We start from the raw sequence: 20,053 nt of genomic DNA, 5'->3' as shown, positions 1-20,053 counted from the left end.
CACGTGTGTCTGTGTGTCTGTGTGCATGTGTGTCTGTGTGTGTATGTGTGTGTGTTTGTGTGTCTGCGTGTGTATGTGTATATGTGTCTGTATGTATGTCTGTGCGTGTGTAGGTGTGTATGTGTGTATGTGTGTCGGTGTGGGTGTCTGTGTGTATGTATATGTGTGTGTGTATGTGTTTGTCTGTGTGTGTATGTGTGTCTGTGTATGTGTGTCTGTGTGTGTATGTGTGAGTGTATGTGTGTCGTTTTGTGTATGTGTGTGTGTATGTGTGTCTCTGTGTGTGTATGTGTGTCTGTGTGTCTGTGTCTATGTGTATGTGTGTCTGTGTGGGATGTGTGTGTATGTGTATGTGTAAGTGTGTATGTATGTATGTGTGTGTATGTGTGGGTGCACGTGTGTCTGTGTGTCTGTGTGCATGTGTGTCTGTGTGTGTATGTGTATGTGTGTGTGTATGTGTGTCTGCGTGTGTATGTGTATATGTGTCTGTATGTATGTCTGTGCGTGTGTAGGTGTGTATGTGTGTATGTGTGTGTGTATGTGTATGTGTGTCGGTGTGGGTGTCTGTGTGTATGTATATGTGTGTGTGTTTGTGTGTCTGTGTGTGTATGTGTGTCTGTGTACGTGTGTCTGTGTGTGTATGTGTGAGTGTATGTGTGTCGTTTTGTGTATGTGTGTCTCTGTGTGTGTATGTGTGTGTATGTGTGTCTGTGTGTATGTGTCTATGTGCATGTGTGTCTGTGTGGGATGTGTGTGTATGTGTATGTGTAAGTGTGTATGTGTGTACGTGTGTGTATGTGTGGGTGCACGTGTGTCTGTGTGTCTGTGTGCATGTGTGTCTGTATGTGTGTGTGTATGTATGTCTGCATGTGTATGTGTATATGCGTATGTGTGTGCATGTCTATGTGTGTGTCTGTGTGTGAATGTGTGTGTGCATATGTGTGTCTGTGTGTGTGTCTGTCTGTGTATGTGTGTCTATGTGTGTGTATGAGTGTGTGTGTCTGTGTGTGTGTGTCTGTGTGTGTGCATGTCTGTGTGTGTGTATGAGAATGTGTGTCTGTGTGTATGTGTGTGTACATGTGTTTGTGTATGTGTGTCTGTGTTTCTGTGTGTGTGTCTGTGTGTGTGTGTGTATGTGTGTGTTTATGTGTATGAGAGAATGTATAGCATAGTGGGGTCCCCTATAGTGTGACATGAACTCAAAGTCCCAGCTAAGACTCTCATACACACACACACATCACCCCCGCAAGACACATCCACGCACATACTCACTCACAGACTAATACTCCATCACACTCTCACACGCACTTTGCCTCACACTTTCAATGCATTGTCTGAGCTGAGAATTCACCTTTTATTCATAAAACCTTGTTGTCTCGAGAATGAGACTTCAAAGAAGTTGTGGGATTTACGTGTTAATGAACCGAAACCTGCAACCCACTCAGAACGATGAAAGACGTAATAGCAAGCTCGGTTTGTTCAATATATTATTTTGGTTGCATGACACTGTGACCTTTTGCTATAAATTCTGTGTCTTATGATCCTGCTCCACAGCTACCTGATGAAGGAGCAACATTCAAAAGCCATTGCTTCCAAATAAACCTGTTGGACTATACCCTGGTGTGGTGAGATTTTTAACTATCTTGTGAAGGCACAGCTGCAACCAAACACACTGCACTGACAAACCACAAATACCTGCAGCATCTCAACCTACTGCTTCTATTTACAAAATGTCTTTCTGACATTTGATGACACAGCACAGACCTCACTGGGTATGGAGGAGAAATACACTAGTCAAAGCAGCTGGGAGGAAGTGAAATGCTCTCTCTATCTGCCTGTGATTGATCAAAAGAGGCAAGTCTACCTCTTTCACAACTGAAGTCAGGAGGAGTGTGACAGTTCCTCCCCAGAGATTGTACCTGTTCACAGGTACAGGCAGGAAGGGACATGTCCAAAATTGCAACAACCACGCGGTTTCCATAGTGTAGTGGTTATCACGTTCGCCTTACACGTGAAAAGTTACCAGTTTGATTCTGGGTGGGAACATCGTCTTTCATCTTAGGCTTTTCTCCTCCCTCATGGAGCTGGCCAAAACTCTGACACCTCACTCTTGAGGTTTTGTCCCGACTGCCCCATCCAGAACTGGGATAGTGCAGGGTGTCAAAGGAGACAAGCGCTGGGGATGACCCTCATGGGAAGCTGAGAATTGATTCCTGAGAGCAGGAGATGTGGGGCAGGGTCAGTGAGAGGTCAGGGGAGATTGCAGAGTGGGACAGAGAGCTGTTGGAAAGAAGGTGCTTGTTTCAAAAGACGTCGGTCACCCAACATGGGCCTTGGAGCCACATCCCTGAGATCCAGGCTCTCTCACATTGTCACTAACTGAGCCAGCCAGTGATGATGTTGGGTGCTACCTCATCAGTTGCTGTCGTGAGGTCGTTCAAAAGCCGTCATTTCGGGCATTTTTAAAACAAATCTCGCTGATGTTGGAAATGCTGTCATAGAATCAACTCATTGATCCCGACTCTCCTCCAAATGAGGTGTTTGCACTCACCAATGGGAGCTTCTTCTTGTATTCATCGAGGAGACTATTCTGCCCATTTCCAGTTTTAGTCTGTGCTGGCGGAAGGGGGGGAGCGGTTCTCGCTGAGGGGTTAGATAAGTGGGAATGGACAGCAACATAAGCCAGTGGGAGGTGTGCAAAGGCAGCGCTGAGTGAGTGAGAAACTCCCTTAATGTGTGTGTGTGTGCGTGTGTAAGACTGTGTCTGTGTGAGTATGTGAGACTGTGTGTGTCTGTGTGTGTGAGAGAGACTGAGTGTGGGGCCCAGTTGAATGTAAGTGCACATGGGCCCACTAGTGGCCTGGATGGGAAAGGCACTTTGCTCAGGTCTCCAGGAGCTCTGCTGCAAGACTTGATTGGCGAGACGGGGTCCTTCAGCACAGAGAGGGGACAAAGCATCATTGTTTGTGTACATTTTACCCAAGGGGGGGGGGCTGTCAAAGCAACAGGCTGGAATGTGGGTGAGTGTGAACAGAGTCTGTGTGAACAGAGAGGTGTGTGCAGACACTGACTGGACTGAGCCTTCGTGTGAACATTGACAACGCAATGGGGCGGGGTTAGTAGGTGTCAGGCTGGCCGAGCGGTCTCAGGTGCTGATTTAAGTTGCAGCTTGTTTTTGAACTGACGGTTTGAGTCTCACTCCTGATTGTGTGGGTTTAATTTTTTGTAAACTCATGAAGGAATTGGAGTATGAGCTTGTGATAAAACTGACACCCTCCCCCACCCCAACACCAACCCCCAACCCCAACCCCAACCCCCCTGCTGCTGGGAAGTCAGACTCGTTTCCCCCTGCCCCAGGCGGGTTGACAGAGCCGCAGGTTACTGTTTGTGTCTGTGAGTGTGTGCAGCCTCTGTGTGTACGGCCCACACCCTCCCCCAGTGTCGATTGGAAAGGCAGCAGCACTGGGTAATGGAGCTCTCAGTGAAGCGAGCGGCTGCAGAGAGAGAGAGAGTCTGTGTGTCGCTGCACTCCATCAGACTGCAGGGAGAATTTAAGAGAAAGTGAGGGCTACAGATGCTGGAGGTCAGAGGGGAAGTGTGTGGTGCTGGAAAAGCACAGCCGGTCAGGCAGCATCCGAGGAGCAGGAGAATCGACGTTTCGGGCAGAAGTCCTTCATCAGGAACCCGGGAGTATTGAGCCTCCTGATTGACTCAGACCAGTGAAAGATCAGGGCGCGTCCAAATGGGGGAGAGCTGATCGGAAGGGGGTGTGGTATTTTTAAAAAGGAGCAGTCCGCCCAACGTGGGGATCGAACCCGCGACCCTGAGATTAAGAGTCTCATGCTCTCCGGACTGAGCTAGGCGGGCACTCCACGCGGTTTTCGTTGCAGTAACTGCTGTGGGAGGGAGTTGGCAATTAGCTCCCTCCCATACACTCTGTGCAAGCAAACAGATCCACAGGGAGAAAGAGTGACTTTCAGAGTCTGAGTCTACATTCTGGTCGGGTAACACCCTCTGGCCTCGCCAGGCGACGCCCCCATCCTATGAGCCATCAAAGAGACACTGCCCTCCTTACGTTTCCCACCTGTCCACCGTCCTTCCCACCGATCCGCTCTACCCCCCTCTCTGACCTAGCACCATTACCCTTAAACCCATCTACCTATCGCAATTTCAGCTCCCTTTCCCCCAACCCCACTCCCACTCCCACTCCCCCTCCTATTTATCTCTCCACCCTGTTGGCTCACAATCCTCATTCCTGATTAAGGGAATACCTGTAACGTTGATTCTTGTGCTCCTGATGCTGCCTGACCTGCTGTGCTTTTTCAGCACCCCATTCAGGACTCTGATCTCCAGCCCTCATTCTCTCCAACAATGAGAGAGAGCCTGGATCTCAGGGATGTGGCTCCAAGATCCAGGTTGGATGACCGAGGTGTTTTGAAACACGAATCTTCTTTCCAACAGCTCTCTGACCCACTCCGCAAATTCCCTTGACCTCTCACTGACCATGAGCCCAGGAATCAATTCTCAGCCTCAGATGGAGGAATGTGTGAGTTTGGGCCCGTTTCCCGAAAGGAAGAAAAAGTTGTGCTGCATCGGACACAAAGGTTGGAGGTGTCGTTGACAGTATAGAAGGTTGTTGTAGGCTGCAGCGGGACATTGATAGGATGCAGAGATGGACAGAGACTTGGCAGATGGAGTTCAACCTGGATAAATGCGAGATGATGCATTTTGGAAGGTCGAATTTGAAAGCTGAGAACAGGATTAAGGGTAGGATTCTTGTCAGTGTGGAGGAACAGACGAATCTTGGTGTGCAGGTACATAGATCCCTTAAAATGGCCACGCAAGTGGACAGGGTTGTTATGAAAGCATATGGTGTTTTGGCGTTCATTAACAGGGGGATTGAGTTTAAGAGTCATGAGATCTTGTGACAGCTCTATCAAACTTTGGTTAGACCGCACTTGGAATACTGTGTCCAGTTCTGGTCGCCCTATTATAAGAAAGATGTGGATGCTTTCGGGAGGGTTCAGAGGAGGTTTACCAGGATGCTGCCTGGACTGGAGGGCTTATCTTATGAAGAGAGGTTGACTGAGCTCGGACTTTTTTTTATTGGAGAAAAGGAGGAGGAGAGGGGACCTAATTGAGGTATGCAAGATAATGCGAGGTATAGATAGAGTCGATAGCCAGAAAGTATTTCCCAGGGCAGATATGGCTAACACGAGGGTTCATAGTTTGAAGCTGGTTGCAGGAAAGTAGAGAGGGGATGTCAGAAGTGGACTCTTCACACAGAGAGTATGGAATGCGTTGCCAGCCGCAGTTGTGCAAATTTAAGAGACAGCTGGACATGCATCTGGTCACAGAAACTTGAGGGTGCAGATATGAGGGTCTATAGTGGGTAACTTGTTCAGAGCATCTTGCTCTGTGCGGTACGGCTCTATAATGCAGAGTCGAACTGGGGAACCTTCCGCATGGGCAGCGAACGTGATAACCATTGCACTATGGAAACTGTGCCGAAGCAACGCTCTTGTACACGTCCCTTACTGCTTGGGAGGAGCCCTTCAATTCACAGTGAATAGATACAATCTCAGCTCCGGGACATTGACTATGTGGAGACTCACACCGAGATTCTCTCTATATCTCTGGATCTCTGTCTCCCTGTGTCTCCCTCTCTGTCTCGGTTTGTGTCTCCATATCTCCCTCTCTCGCTTTCTCTCTCTCTCTCTGTCCTTCTTTCTGTGTGTTTTTATCTCTCTCACTCTGTGTGTGTGTGTGTGTGTGTGTATGTGTGTGTGTATGTCTGTCTGTGTGTGCGTGTGTCTGTGTGTCTGTGTCTGTGTGTGTGCGTATGTGTATGTGTCTGGATGTGTCTGTGTGAGAGAGAGCTCGGCAGGTGTTACGGTGGGAATGCAGAAGGTTGTGAATGTTTGCAGTGAGTGCTGCTGGGAACTCAGACTCCTTTCCCCCTGCCCCAGGCGGGTTTACAGAGCCGCAGGTTACTGTTTATGTTTGTGAGTGTGTGCAGCCTCTGTGTGTACGGCCCACACCCTCCCCCAGTGTCGATTGGAAAGGCAGCAGCACTGGGTAATGGAGCTCTCAGTGAAGCGAGCGGCTGCAGAGAGAGAGAGAGTCTGTGTGTCGCTGCACTCCATCAGACTGCAGGGAGAATTTAGGAGAAAGTGAGGGCTGCAGATGCTGGAGGTCGGAGGGGAAGTGTGTGGTGCTGGAAAAGCACAACCGGTCAGGCAGCATCCGAGGAGCAGGAGAATCGACGTTTCGGGCAGAAGTCCTTCATCAGGAACCCGGGAGGATTGAGCCTCCTGATTGACTCGGACCAGTGAAAGATCAGGGCGCGTCCAAATGGGGGAGAGCTGATCGGAAGGGGGTGTGGTGTTTTTAAAAAGGAGCAGGTCGCCCAACGTGGGGCTCGAACCCACGACCCTGAGATTAAGAGTCTCATGCGCTACCGACTGAGCTAGCCGGGAACACCGCGCTGGCGTCGTTGCAGTAAATGCTGTGGGGGGGATTTGGCAACTAGCTCCCTCCCATATCCTCTCTGCAAGCATACAGATCCACAGGGAGAAAGAGTGACTTTCAGAGTCTGAGTCTACATTCGGGTCGGGTAACACCCTCTGACCTCGCCAGGCAACGTCCCCATCCCATGAGCCATCAGTGTGACACTGCCCTCCTTACGTTTCCCACCTGTCCATCGCCCTTCCCACCTATCCGCTCTACCTTCCTCTCTGACCTTGCACCATTACCCCCAAACCCATCTACCTGTCGCAATTCCAGCTACCTTTCCTCCAACCGCACTCCCACTCCCCCTCCTATTTATCTCTCCACCCTGTTGGCTCACAATCCTCATTCCTGATTCAGTGAATGCCTGTAACGTTGATACTTCTGCTCCTGATGCTGCCTGACCTGCTGTGCTTTTCCAGCACCACATTCAGGACTCTGATCCCCAGCCCTCATTCTCTCCAACAATGAGAGAGAGCCGCAATGAGAGGCTAGGCCGCAAAGCCAGAGGCTGCACACAGTCACACTCACCCACAGACACAAACATTCAGCTGGACCAAAAACAGAAATTGCTGGAAACCCTCAACAGGTCTCTCAACATCAGTAGAGAGAAACCAGAGTTAACATTTCAGGTCAAGTGACCCTTCCTCAGTTCTGAAATATGCTGGAACAACTCAGCAGGTCTGGCAGCCTCTGTGGACAGAATGTAAAATTAACATCTTGGGTCCAGTGACCATTCCTTCAGTTCTGAGCTTTTCCAGCAATTCTGTTTCTGTTGATGATTTCCAGCATCTGCAGTTTTTTTTAGTTTTTTTATTTAATATCTGACACTACATCAGCAGGTTGTGTGATCCAGTCCTGATAGGGGGATGTTAGTGTCAATTTTATCATAAGGTCACACTCCAGTCATTCATGTCTTTTAAATGGTCCATCACTGTCAGGGGTGGGATTCAAACCCCCACCTGCAGGAGAGACTGTGACCGGAACACAGTGCTGTTAACCGCTCGGCCATCCTGACACTTACCAGCCGCAGGCTCCACAATGTTCACAGTCCAGGAGGAAGCGGCTCATTGAGGTCTGTCCACATCTCTCAAACTCTCTTTGTCTCTCACATTTCCCCATCACATCAAACCTGATCCTGCCCCACTGAGCTCACATCCCCCTACCTCGACTCCATTCTCTATCCACTTGCCCAGACCCTATTTACTTGCAGGATGCCCTCCCCTATATCGACAATTTCCAGTCCCCTGGCACTAACTGCTTCCTGTTCACCATGCATGTCCAATCTGTCTACATCTCTATTCCCCACCAGGGTGGCTTGAAATCTCTAAGCTTCTTCCTTGAGCAGAGACCTGAACACTTCCCATCCACCACCCTCTCCTCCGCCTGGCTGAACCTTTTCTCTCACTTAACCATTTTTCCATTGATTCATCTCACCACCGAGAGTCTCTCTATGCCTTTGCATCTGTCTCTCCTCTCTCTCTGTATCTTCCTCTCTCTATCTCTGCCTCCCTGTATCTGCCTCTCTGTCTCAATTTGTGTCTCCATATCTCCATCTCTCTCTTACTATCTCCCTGTCTCTGTGTCCTTCTCTCTGTATGTTTCTCTCTCTCGCTCCCTCTGTGTGTGCATGTGAGAGTGTGTATTTGTGCATATGAGCCTGAAAGGTAAGGCTGATGAACTCAGGATGTGGATAGGTTCGTGGTACTGGGATATTACAGCCATTATAGAAACATGGCTGAGGGAGGCTCAGGACTGGCAGCTTAATGTACCATGGTACAGGTGTTTTAGGCAGGAGAGAGGTGGTGGAAGGATGGGAGGGGGCTTTGCATTTTGGATTAGTGTGAGTATCACAGCAGTAGCCAGAGATGAAATAACTGAAGGATCATTGAATGAGGCTTTGTGGGCAGAGCTGTGTAATAAGAAGAGGATGGTGACATTATTGGGCACACAAACACTCACAGGAATAGGAGGAGTAAATATGCAGGGAGACTAGGGAGACTTGCAAGAGGAATAGTGTTGTCACAGTAGGGGATTTTAATTTTCCCAACATAGCGTTAAGGGCTTCGATGAGGTGCAATTTGTTAAGTGTGTTCAGGAAAGTTTCCTCGAGCAGGATATAAAGGGTTCTACACGGGAAGTGACAAAACTCAACTGACACTTGGGAAATAGGGCCGGACAGATGACAGAGGTGACGGTGGGAGAGCACTTTGGGACCAATGACCATTGTTCTATTAATTTTAAAATAGTTATGGAGAGGTTCCTGTGAGTGTGAAGGGCAACGTTAGCAGGAATAGGGATCCCTGGATGACAAGAGATATTGAGGCCCTGACCAGAAAAAAGAAGGAGGCGTGGCTCAGGTACATACAGCTGGAATCATGGGAATCTCTGGAGGGACACAGGGGATACAGGAGTTTACTGAAGAAGGAAATCAGGAGGGTGAACATGGAGCATGAGATAGCCTTCGCTGAGTATATTACGATGATTCCAAAGAGGTCCTTTATGTATATTAAGTGAAAAAGAATAACTAGAGAGTAAGTCAGGGCAGCATGGTGACTCAGTGATTAGCATTGCTGCCTCACAGCACCAGGGTCTGAGGTTCAATTCCATCCTCGAGCGACTGTCTGTGTTGGAGTTTGCACATTCTCTCCGCGTCTGGGTGGGTTACCTCCGGGTGCTCCGGTTTCCTCCCACAGTCCAAAAATGTGCAGGTCAGGTGAATTGGCCGTGCTAAATTGCCCATAGTGTTAGGTGCATTAGTCAGAGGGAAATGGGTCTGGGTGGGTTACTCTTCAGAGGGTCGCTGTGGACTGGTTGGGCCGAAGGGCCCGTTTACACACTGTCGGGAATCTAATCTAATCTAAAGATAGTACCCCACGAGGACACACAATCACGTTTGGAGGAGGGTAGGGATCAATGAGTTGATTCTATTACAGCATTGCCAGCACCCTCCAATTGAGCTGGAGATTTGCAACAAAGGCGAGATTTCTTTTAAAAGTCCCCAAAATGATCACAGGGTACTACCTCACTACAGCATCTGATGAGATAACACACAGCATCATCTCTGGCTGGCTTAGTTGGTGACAATGTGAGAGAGCCTGGAACTCAGGGATGTGGCTCCAAGGCCCAAGGCCAATGTGGGGTGACAGACATCTTTTGAAACACACACCTTCTTTCCAACAGCTCTCTGACCCACTCTGCAATCTCCCCTGACCTCTCACTGACCCTGTCCCACATCTCTTGCTCTCAGGAATCAATTCTCAGCTTTGTATGTGGGATCAGCATCGAGAGTGTGGCGCTGGAAAAGTGCAGCAGGCCGGACAGTATCTGAGGAGCAGGAGAATCAACGATTCGGGCATAAGCCCTTCCTCAGTCTCATTCCTGATTCTTGACTCTGATCTCCAGCTTCTGCAGATCTCACATTGTCCTTCAGATGGGAGATGTGTGAGTTTGGCCAGTTCCCGGAGGGAAGAGAAAGGCAGAAGTGAGGCATAATATTCCCACACAGGATCACACTGGGGACTTTTCATTTGTGAGGCGAACGTGATAACCACTACACTATGGAAACTGTACTGAAGCAACGCTCTCGTACATGTCCCTTCCTGCTTGGGAGGAACCCTTCAATTCACAGTGAATAGATACAATCTCAGCTCTGGGACATTGACTATGTGGAGACTCACACACCGAGAGTCTCTCTATATCTCTGGATCTCTGTCTCTCTCCTCTCTCTCTTTCTCTGTATCTTCCTCTCTGTATCTCTGTCTCCATGTGTCTCCCTCTCTGTCTCGGTTTGTGTCTCCATATCGCCCTCTCTCACTTTCTCTCTCTCTGTGTCCTTCTTTCTGTGTGTTTTTATCTCTCTCACTGTGTGTGTGTGTGTGTGTGTGTGTATGTGTGTGTGTCTGTGTGTATGTGTATCTGTGTTGTATGTGTATGTGTGTGTGTGTCTGTGTGTGTATGTACATCTGTGTGTATGTGTATGTGTGTCTGTGTGTGTGTATGTGTGTGTATGCGTATGTGTGTCTGTGTGTGTGTGTCTGATCTGCGTTTATATGTGTGTATGTGTGTCTGTGTCTGTGTGTCTGTGTGTGCATATGTTTGTCTGTGTCTGTGTGTGTATGTGTGTGTGTATTTGTGTGTGTCTGTGCATGTGTGTGTTTCTGTGTGTCTCTGTGTATGTTTGTGTGTCTATGTGTGTGTCTGTGTGTATGTCTGTGTGTATGTGTGTATGTGTGTGTGTATCTGTGTGTATGTCTGTGTGTCTGTGTGTGTGTGTCTGTGTGTGTATGTGTCTGCGTGTGTATGTGTGTCTGTGTGTGTGTATGTGTCTGTGTGTGAGTATGTGAGTGTGTCTGTGTGTATGTGTATGTGTGTGTGTATGTGTCTGTGTGTGTATATGTGTCTGTGTGTGTGTGTATGTATGTGTGTATATATGTGTCTGTGTGTATGAGTGTGGGTGTGTGTCTGTGTGTATGTTTATGTGTCTGTGTGTGTGTGTGTGAGAGAGAGAGAGCTTGGGCGGTGTCACAGTGGGAATGCTGCAGGTTGTGAATGTGGGAGTGTGTGGGAGGGGGGTGATTGCAGGTTCCCCCAACAGCAGCTGGAGTAGGGGCTTGGATGAATTTTAGCCAATCCAAGCTGTGCGTTGTACATTATATTGGTTTTAATTTCCGACTCGAAGTAACAACAGTAGGTAATGTATGGCCGGCTACCTCAGTCAGTAGAATATGAGATTTTTAAAGCCAAGGATTAAGGTTGTGGGTTCAAGGTCCATGTTTGGTGAAGCCTTCCTTTTCAATCAGCAGCTCAGTCCCCATTGACTGATCTTTCTCTGATCGTAGTGAATCAAATTAAAAATCACACAACACCAGGTTACAGTCAAATAGGTTTAGTTGTAAGTGAAGCTTTCAGATAAAACTGTTAGACTATAACCTGGCATTGTGTGACTTGTAACTTTGTCCAAGCCAATTCAACACCAGCACCTCCACATCACGAGTAAGTAAAGCCCTATCTTGTGAAGGAACAGCTACAATTGAACACACTGCACTAATAAACCACAAATACCTGCAGCAGCTCAACCTGCTGTTTCTATTTGCAAAATGTCTTTCTGCCACTTGACCACACAGGAAGAAAGTGAGGACAATAGACAATAGGTGCAGGAGTAGGCCATTCTGCCCTTCGAGCCTGCACTACCATTCAGTATGACCATGGCTGATCATCCTTAATCAGTATCCTGTTCCTGCCTTATCTGCATAACCCTTGATTCCACTATCCTTGAGAGCTCTATCCAACTCTTTCTTAAATGAATCCAGAGACTGGGAATCCACTGCCCTCTGGGGTAGAGCATTCCACACAGATGCAGATGCTGGAGATCAGAGTCAAATGGTGTGGTGCTGGAAAAGCACAGCCGGTCAGGCAGCATCTGAGGAGCAGGAGAATCAACGTGTTGAGCATGAGCTCTCCATCAGCAATGATTTGGAGATGTCGTTGTTGGAGTGTACAAAGTTAAAAATCACACAACACCAGGTTATAGTCCAGCAGGTTTATTTGGGAACACTGGCTTTCAGAGTGCTGTTCCTTCATCAGGTGAGGGTGGCAGGGGCAGAAGAGAGCGTGTGTATGATAGAGGGTCTGCGTGAGTGTGTGAGTATGTAAGAGTGTGTCTGTCTGTGTATTTGTGAGTGTGTGTATGAGAGAATACATAGCGTAGTGGGGTCACCTATAGTGTGACATGAACTCAAATTCCCAGCTGAGACTCTCATGCACACACACACACACACACACACACATCACCCCCGCAAGACACACCCACGCACAAACTCTCTCACAGACTAATACTCCATCACACTCTCACGCGCACTTTGCCTCACACTTTCAATGCATTGTCTGAGCTGAGAATTCACCTTTTATTCATTAAACCTTGTTATCTCGAGAATGAGACTTCAAAGAAGTTCTGGGATTTACATATTAATGAACCGAAACCTGCAACCCATTCTGAATGATGAAAGACGTAATACCAAGCGAGGTTTGCTCAATATATTATTTTGGTTGCATGACACTGTGACCTTTTGCTATAAATTCTGTGTCTTATGATCCTGCTCCACAGCTACCTGATGAAGGAGCAACATTCAAAAGCCATTGCTTCCAAATAAACCTGTTGGGCTATACTCTGGTGTGGTGAGATTTTTAACTCTATCTTGTGAAGGTACAGCTACAACCAAACACACTGCACTGACAAACCACAAATACCTGCAGCAGCTCAACCTACTGCTTCAATTTGCAAAATGTCTTTCTGACATTTTTTGACACAGCACAGACCTCACTGGGTATGGAGGAGAAATACACTAGTCAAAGCAGCTGGGAGGAAGTGAAATGCTCTCTCTATCTGCCTGTGATTGCTCAAAAGAGGCAAGTCTACCTCTTTCACAACTGAAGTCAGGAGGATTGTCACAGTTCCTCCCCAGAGATTGTACCTGTTCACAGGTACAGGCAGGAAGGGACATGTACAAAATTACAACAACCACGCGGTTTCCATAGTGTAGTGGTTATCACGTTCGCCTTACATGCGAAAAGTTACCAGTTTGATTCTGGGTGGGAACATCGTCTTTCATCTTAGGCTTTTCTCCTCCCTCATGGAGCTGGCCAAAACTCTGACACCTCACTCTTGAGGTTTTGTCCCGACTGCCCCATCTAGAGCTGGGATAGTGCAGGGTGTCAAAGGAGACAAGCGCTGGGGATGACCCCTCATGGGAAGCTGAGAATTGATTCCTGAGAGCAGGAGATGTGGGGCAGGGTCAGTGAGAGGTCAGGGGGGATTGCAGAGCGGGTCAGAGAGCTGTTAGAAAGAAGGTACTTGTTTCAAAAGACGTCAGTCACCCAACATGGGCCTTGGAGCCACATCCCTGAGATTCAGGCTCTCTCACATTGTCACTAACTGATCCAGCCAGTGATGATGCTGGGTGCTACCTCATCCGCTGCTGTCGTGAGGTCGTTCAAAAGCCGTAATTTCGGGCATTTTTAAAACAAATCTCGCTGATGTTGGAAATGCTGGAATAGAATCAACTCATTGATCCCGACTCTCCTCCAAATGAGGTGTTTGCACTCACCAATGGGAGCTTCTTCTTGTATTCATCGAGGAGTCCATTCAGCCCATTTACAGCTGTAGTCTGTGCTGGCGGAAGGGTGGGGGCGAGGGGCTCTCGCTGAGGGGTTAGATAAGTGGGAATGGACAGCAACATGAGCCAGTGGGAGGTGTGCAAAGGCAGCGCTGAGTGAGTGAGAAACTCCCTTAATGTGTGTCTGTGTGTGAGAGAGACTGAGTGAGGGGCCCAGTTTAATGTAAGTGCACAGGGGCCCCCTAGTGGCCTGGATGGGAAAGGCACTTTGCTCAGGTCTCCAGGAGCTCTGCTGCAAGACTTGATTGGCGAGACGGGTCCTTCAGCACAGAGGGGGGACAAAGCATCATTGTTTGTGTACATTTGTACCCAAGGGGCGGGGGGGGGCTCACAAAGCAACAGGCTGGAATGTGGGTGAGTGTGAACAGAGTCTGTGTGTACAGAGAGGTGTGTGCAGACACTGACTGGACTAAGCCTTCGTGTCAACATTGACAACGGAATGGGGCGGGGTTAGTATGCGTCAGGCTGGCCGAGCGGTCTCAGGTGCTAATTTAAGCTGCAGCTTGTTTTTGAACTGGCGGTTTGAGTCTCACTCCTGATTGTGTGGGTTTAACTTTTTGTAAACTCATGAACGAATTGAAGTGTGAGCTTGTGATAAAACTGACACCCTCCCCCACCCCCCAACCCCCCAACCGCCCAACCGCCCAACCGCCCAACCCCCCAACCCCAACCCCAACCCCAACCCCCACCGCCCCAAGGCACCTACTGCTGGGAAGTCAGTCTCGCTTCCCCTGCCCCAGGAGGGTTTACAGAGCCGCAGGTTACTGTTTGTGTCTGTGAGTGTGTGCAGCCTCTGTGTGTACGGCCCACACCCTCCCCCAGTGTCGATTGGAAAGGCAGCAGCACTGGGTAAAGGAGCTCTCAGTGAAGCGAGCAGCTGTAGAGAGAGAGAGAGAGAGTCTGTGTGTCGCTGCACTCCATCAGACTGCAGGGAGAATTTAGGAGAATGTGAGGCTGCAGATGCTGGAGGTCAGAGGGGAAGTGTGTGGTGCTGGAAAAGCACAGCCGGTCAGGCAGGGTCCGAGGAGCAGGAGAGTCGACGTTTCGGGGCAGAAGTCCTTCATCAGGAACCGGGGAGTATTGAGCCTCCTGATTGACTCAGACCAGTGAAAGATCAGGGCGCGTCCAAATGGGAGAGAGCTGATCGGAAGGGGGTGTGGTGTTTTTAAAAAGGAGCCGCTCGTCCAACGTTGGGCTCGAATCCACGGCCCTGAGATTAAGAGTCTCATGCTCTACCGACTGAACTAGCCGGGCACTCCACGCGTTCGTCGTTGCGGTTACTGCTGTGGGGGGGATTTCGCAATTTGTTCCCTCCCATACACTCTCTGGAAACATCCAGATCCACAGGGAGAAAGAGTGACTTTCAGAGTCTGAGTCTACATTCGGGTCGGGCAACACCCTCTGGCCTCGCCAGGCGACGCCCCCATCCCATGAGCCATCAATGTGACACTGCCCTCCTTACGTTTCCCACCTGTCCATCGCCCTTCCACCTATCCGCTCTACCCTCCTCTCTGACCTAGCACCATTACCCCCAAACCCATCTACCTATCGCAATTCCAGCTTCCTTGCCCCCAACCACACTCCCACTCCCCCTCCTATTTATCTGTCCACCCTGTTGGCTCACAATCCTCATTCCTGATTCAGTGAATGCCTGGAACGTTGATTCTTCTGCTCCTGATGCTGCCTGACCTGCTGTGCTTTTCCAGCACCACATTCAGGACTCTGATCTCCAGCCCTCATTCTCTCCAACAATGAGAGAGAGTCTGGATCTCAGGGGTGTGGCTCCAAGATCCAGGTTGGGTTACCTGGGTGTGTGTGTGTGTGTGTGTGTGTGACTGTGTGTATGTGTGTGTGTATGTGTGTCTATGTGTGTCTATGTGTGTATGAGTGTATGTCTGTGTGTATATGTGTGTCTGTGTGTGTATATGTGTATATGTGTTTGTGTATGTGTGTTTGTGTGTGTATGTGTGTGTATGTGTATGTGTCTGTGAGTCTGTCTGTGTGTCTGTGTGTGTGTCTGTGTGTGTGTCTGTGTGTGTGTATGTGTGTGTGTGTCTGTGTGTATGTCTGTGTGTGTGTCTGTGTGTATGTCTGTGTGTGTGTCTGTGTGTGTGCATGTGTATGTTTGTGTGTATGTGTGTCTGTGTGTGTATGTGTATGTGTGTGTGTATGTGTGCCTTTGTATGCGTTTGTGGGTGTATGTGTGTGTGCATGTGTGTCTGTGTGTGTGTCTGTGTGTGTGTATGTGTATGTGTGTCTGTGTGTATGTGTATGTGTGTGTATTTGTGTGTATGTTTATGTGCGTCTGTGTATGTGTATGTGTGTGTGTGTCTGTGTGTGTGTCTGTGTGTGTATGTGTGTGTGTCTGCGTGTGTGTGTATGAGGGTGTGTCTGAGTGTGTGTATGTGTGTGTGTGTGACTGTGTGTGTATGAATATGTGTGTCTGTGTGTATGTGTGTGTATATGTGTTTGTGTATATGTGTGTCTGTGTGTCTGTGTGTCTGTGTGTGTGTCTGTGTGTGCGTATGTGTGTGTCTGTGTGTGTATGCGTGTGTATGTGTATGTGTCTGTGTGTGTGTCTGTGTGTGTATGTGTGTATGTATGTGTTTGTATATATGTGTCTGTGTGTGAATGTCTGTGTGTGTGTGTGTGTGTGTGTGTGTGAGAGAGAGAGAGAGAGCTTGGCCGGTGTCACAGTGGGAATGCTGCAGGTTGTGAATGTGGGAGTGTGTGGGAGGGGGGTGATTGCAGGTTCCCCCAACAGCAGCAGGAGTAGGGGCTTGGATGAATTTTAGCCAATCCAAGCTGTGCGTTGTACATTATATTGGTTTTAATTTCCGACTCGCAGTAACAGCAGTAGGTAATGTATGGCCGGCTACCTCAGTCAGTAGAATATGAGATTTTTAAAGCCAAGGATTAAGGTTGTGGGTTCAAGGTCCATGTTTGGTGAAGCCTTCCTTTTCAATCAGCAGCTCAGTCCCCATTGACTGATCTTTCACTGATCGTAGTGAATCAAGTTAAAAATCACACAACACCAGGTTACAGTCAAATAGGTTTAGTTGTAAGTGAAGCTTTCAGATAAAACTGTTAGACTATAACCTGGCATTGTGTGACTTGTAACTTTGTCCAAGCCAATTCAACAATGCCACCTCCACATCACGAGTAAGTAAAGCCCTGTCTTGTGAAGGCACAGCTACAATTGAACACACTGCACTAATAAACCACAAATACCTGCAGCAGCTCAACCTGCTGTTTCTATTTGCAAAATGTCTTTCTGCCACTTGACCACACAGGAAAAAAGTGAGGACAATAGACAACAGGTGCAGGAGTAGGCCATTCTGCCCTTCGAGCCTGCACTACCATTCAGTATGATCATGGCTGATCATCCTTAATCAGTATCCTGTTCCTGCCTTATCTCCATAACCATTCATTCCACTACCTTTGAGAGCTCTATCCAACTCTTTCTTAAATGAGTCCAGAGACAGGGCCTCCACTGCCCTCTGGGGCAGAGCATTCCACACAGATGCAGATGCTGGAGATCAGAGTCAAATGGTGTGGTGCTGGAAAAGCACAGCCGGTCAGGCTGCATCTGAGGAACAGGAGAATCAACGTGTTGAGCATGAGCTCTCCATCAGCAATGATTTGGAGATGCCGTTGTTGGAGTGCACAAAGTTAAAAATCACACAACACCAGGTTATACTCCAGCAGGTTTATTTGGAAACACTGGCTTTCAGAGTGCTGTTCCTTCATCAGGTGAGGTTGGCAGGGGCAGCAGAGAGCGTGTGTATGATAGAGGGTCTGCGTGAGTGTGTGAGTATGTAAGAGTGTGTCTGTCTGTGTATTTGTGAGTGTGTGTATGAGAGAATACATAGCGTAGTGGGGTCACCTATAGTGTGACATGAACTCAAATTCCCAGCTGAGACTCTCATGCACACACACACACACACACACACACACACACACACATCACCCCCGCAAGACACACCCACGCACAAACTCTCTCACAGACTAATACTCCATCACACTCTCACGCGCACTTTGCCTCACACTTTCAATGCATTGTCTGAGCTGAGAATTCACCTTTTATTCATAAAACATTGTTATCTCGAGAATGAGACTTCAAAGAAGTTCTGGGATTTACATATTAATGAACCGAAACCTGCAACCCATTCTGAATGATGAAAGACGTAATACCAAGCGAGGTTTGCTCAATATATTATTTTGGTTGCATGACACTGTGACCTTTTGCTATAAATTCTGTGTCTTATGATCCTGCTCCACAGCTACCTGATGAAGGAGCAACATTCAAAAGCCATTGCTTCCAAATAAACCTGTTGGGCTATACCCTGGTGTGGTGAGATTTTTAACTCTATCTTGTGAAGGTACAGCTACAACCAAACACACTGCACTGACAAACCACAAATACCTGCAGCAGCTCAACCTACTGCTTCAATTTGCAAAATGTCTTTCTGACATTTGATGACACAGCACAGACCTCACTGGGTATGGAGGAGAAATACACTAGTCAAAGCAGCTGGGAGGAAGTGAAATGCTCTCTCTATCTGCCTGTGATTGCTCAAAAGAGGCAAGTCTACCTCTTTCACAACTGAAGTCAGGAGGATTGTCACAGTTCCTCCCCAGAGATTGTACCTGTTCACAGGTACAGGCAGGAAGGGACATGTACAAAATTACAACAACCACGCGGTTTCCATAATGTAGTGGTTATCACGTTCGCCTTACATGCGAAAAGTTACCAGTTTGATCCTGGGTGGGAACATCGTCTTTCATCTTAGGCTTTTCTCCTCCCTCATGTAGCTGGCCAAAACTCTGACACCTCACTCTTGAGGTTTTGTCCCGACTGCCCCATCTAGAGCTGGGATAGTGCAGGGTGTCAAAGGAGACAAGCGCTGGGGATGACCCCTCATGGGAAGCTGAGAATTGATTCCTGAGAGCAGGAGATGTGGGGCAGGGTCAGTGAGAGGTCAGGGGGGATTGCAGAGCGGGTCAGAGAGCTGTTAGGAAGAAGGTGCTTGTTTCAAAAGACGTCAGTCACCCAACATGGTCCTTGGAGCCACATCCCTGAGATCCAGGCTCTCTCACATTGTCACTAACTGAGCCAGCCAGTGATGATGCTGGGTGCTACCTCATCCGCTGCTGTCGTGAGGTCGTTCAAAAGCCGTCATTTCGGGCATTTTAAAAACAAATCTCGCTGATGTTGGAAATGCTGTCATAGAATCAACTCATTGATCCCGACCCTCCTCCAAATGAGGTGTTTGCACTCACCAATGGGAGCTTCTTCTTGTATTCATCGAGGAGTCCATTCAGCCCATTTACAGCTGTAGTCTGTGCTGGCGGAAGGGTGGGGGCGAGGGGCTCTCGCTGAGGGGTTAGATAAGTGGGAATGGACAGCAACATGAGCCAGTGGGAGGTGTGCAAAGGCAGCGCTGAGTGAGTGAGAAACTCCCTTAATGTGTGTCTGTGTGTGTGAGACTGTGTGTGTGAGACTGTGTCTGTGTGAGTATGTGAGACTGTGTGTGTCTGTGTGTGTGAGAGAGACTGAGTGAGGGGCCCAGTTTAATGTAAGTGCACAGGGGCCCCCTAGTGGCCTGGATGGGAAAGGCACTTTGCTCAGGTCTCCAGGAGCTCTGTTGCAAGACTTGATTGGCGAGACGGGTCCTTCAGCACCGAGGGGGGACAAAGCATCATTGTTTGTGTACATTTGTACCCAAGGGGGGGGGGGGGGGCTCACAAAGCAACAGGCTGGAATGTGGGTGAGTGTGAACAGAGTCTGTGTGAACAGAGAGGTGTTTGCAGACACTGACTGGACTAAGCCTTCGTGTCAACATTGACAACGGAATGGGGCGGGGTTAGTATGCGTCAGGCTGGCCGAGCGGTCTCAGGTGCTAATTTAAGCTGCAGCTTGTTTTTGAACTGGCGGTTTGAGTCTCACTCCTGATTGTGTGGGTTTAATTTTTTGTAAACTCACGAACGAATTGAAGTGTGAGCTTGTGATAAAACTGACACCCTCCCCCACCCCCCCCAACCCCCAACCCCAACCCCCAACCCCCAACCCCCAACCCCCAACCCCAAACCCCCAACCCCCAACCCCCAACCCCAACCCCAACCCCAACCCCCACCGCCCCAAGGCACCTGCTGCTGGGAAGTCAGTCTCGCTTCCCCTGCCCCAGGAGGGTTTACAGAGCCGCAGGTTACTGTTTGTGTCTGTGAGTGTGTGCAGCCTCTGTGTGTACGGCCCACACCCTCCCCCAGTGTCGATTGGAAAGGCAGCAGCACTGGGTAAAGGAGCTCTCAGTGAAGCGAGCAGCTGTCGAGAGAGAGAGAGAGAGAGTCTGTGTGTCGCTGCACTC

At 48.8% G+C, this 20,053-nt stretch overlaps 3 non-coding genes across 3 annotated transcripts; all 3 read right to left on the bottom strand.

Moving 5' to 3' along the window:
- Positions 1–3,794: 3,794 nt before the first annotated feature.
- Positions 3,795–3,867, bottom strand: trnak-cuu (transfer RNA lysine (anticodon CUU)). The gene has a single exon. It is a non-coding gene; the product is annotated as a tRNA-Lys (tRNA).
- Positions 3,868–6,406: 2,539 nt separating this feature from the next.
- trnak-cuu (transfer RNA lysine (anticodon CUU)) lies at positions 6,407–6,479 on the bottom strand. The gene has a single exon. It is a non-coding gene; the product is annotated as a tRNA-Lys (tRNA).
- An 8,387-nt stretch (positions 6,480–14,866) lies between these two features.
- Positions 14,867–14,939, bottom strand: trnak-cuu (transfer RNA lysine (anticodon CUU)). The gene has a single exon. It is a non-coding gene; the product is annotated as a tRNA-Lys (tRNA).
- Between the last annotated feature and the right edge of the window lie 5,114 nt (positions 14,940–20,053).

This window comes from Chiloscyllium punctatum, chromosome 21 (assembly GCF_047496795.1).
Source record: "Chiloscyllium punctatum isolate Juve2018m chromosome 21, sChiPun1.3, whole genome shotgun sequence".
Lineage (NCBI taxonomy): Eukaryota > Metazoa > Chordata > Chondrichthyes > Orectolobiformes > Hemiscylliidae > Chiloscyllium > Chiloscyllium punctatum.
Note: the sequence above shows the minus strand (reverse complement) of the source record. Positions and strands in the feature narration are given on the sequence as shown.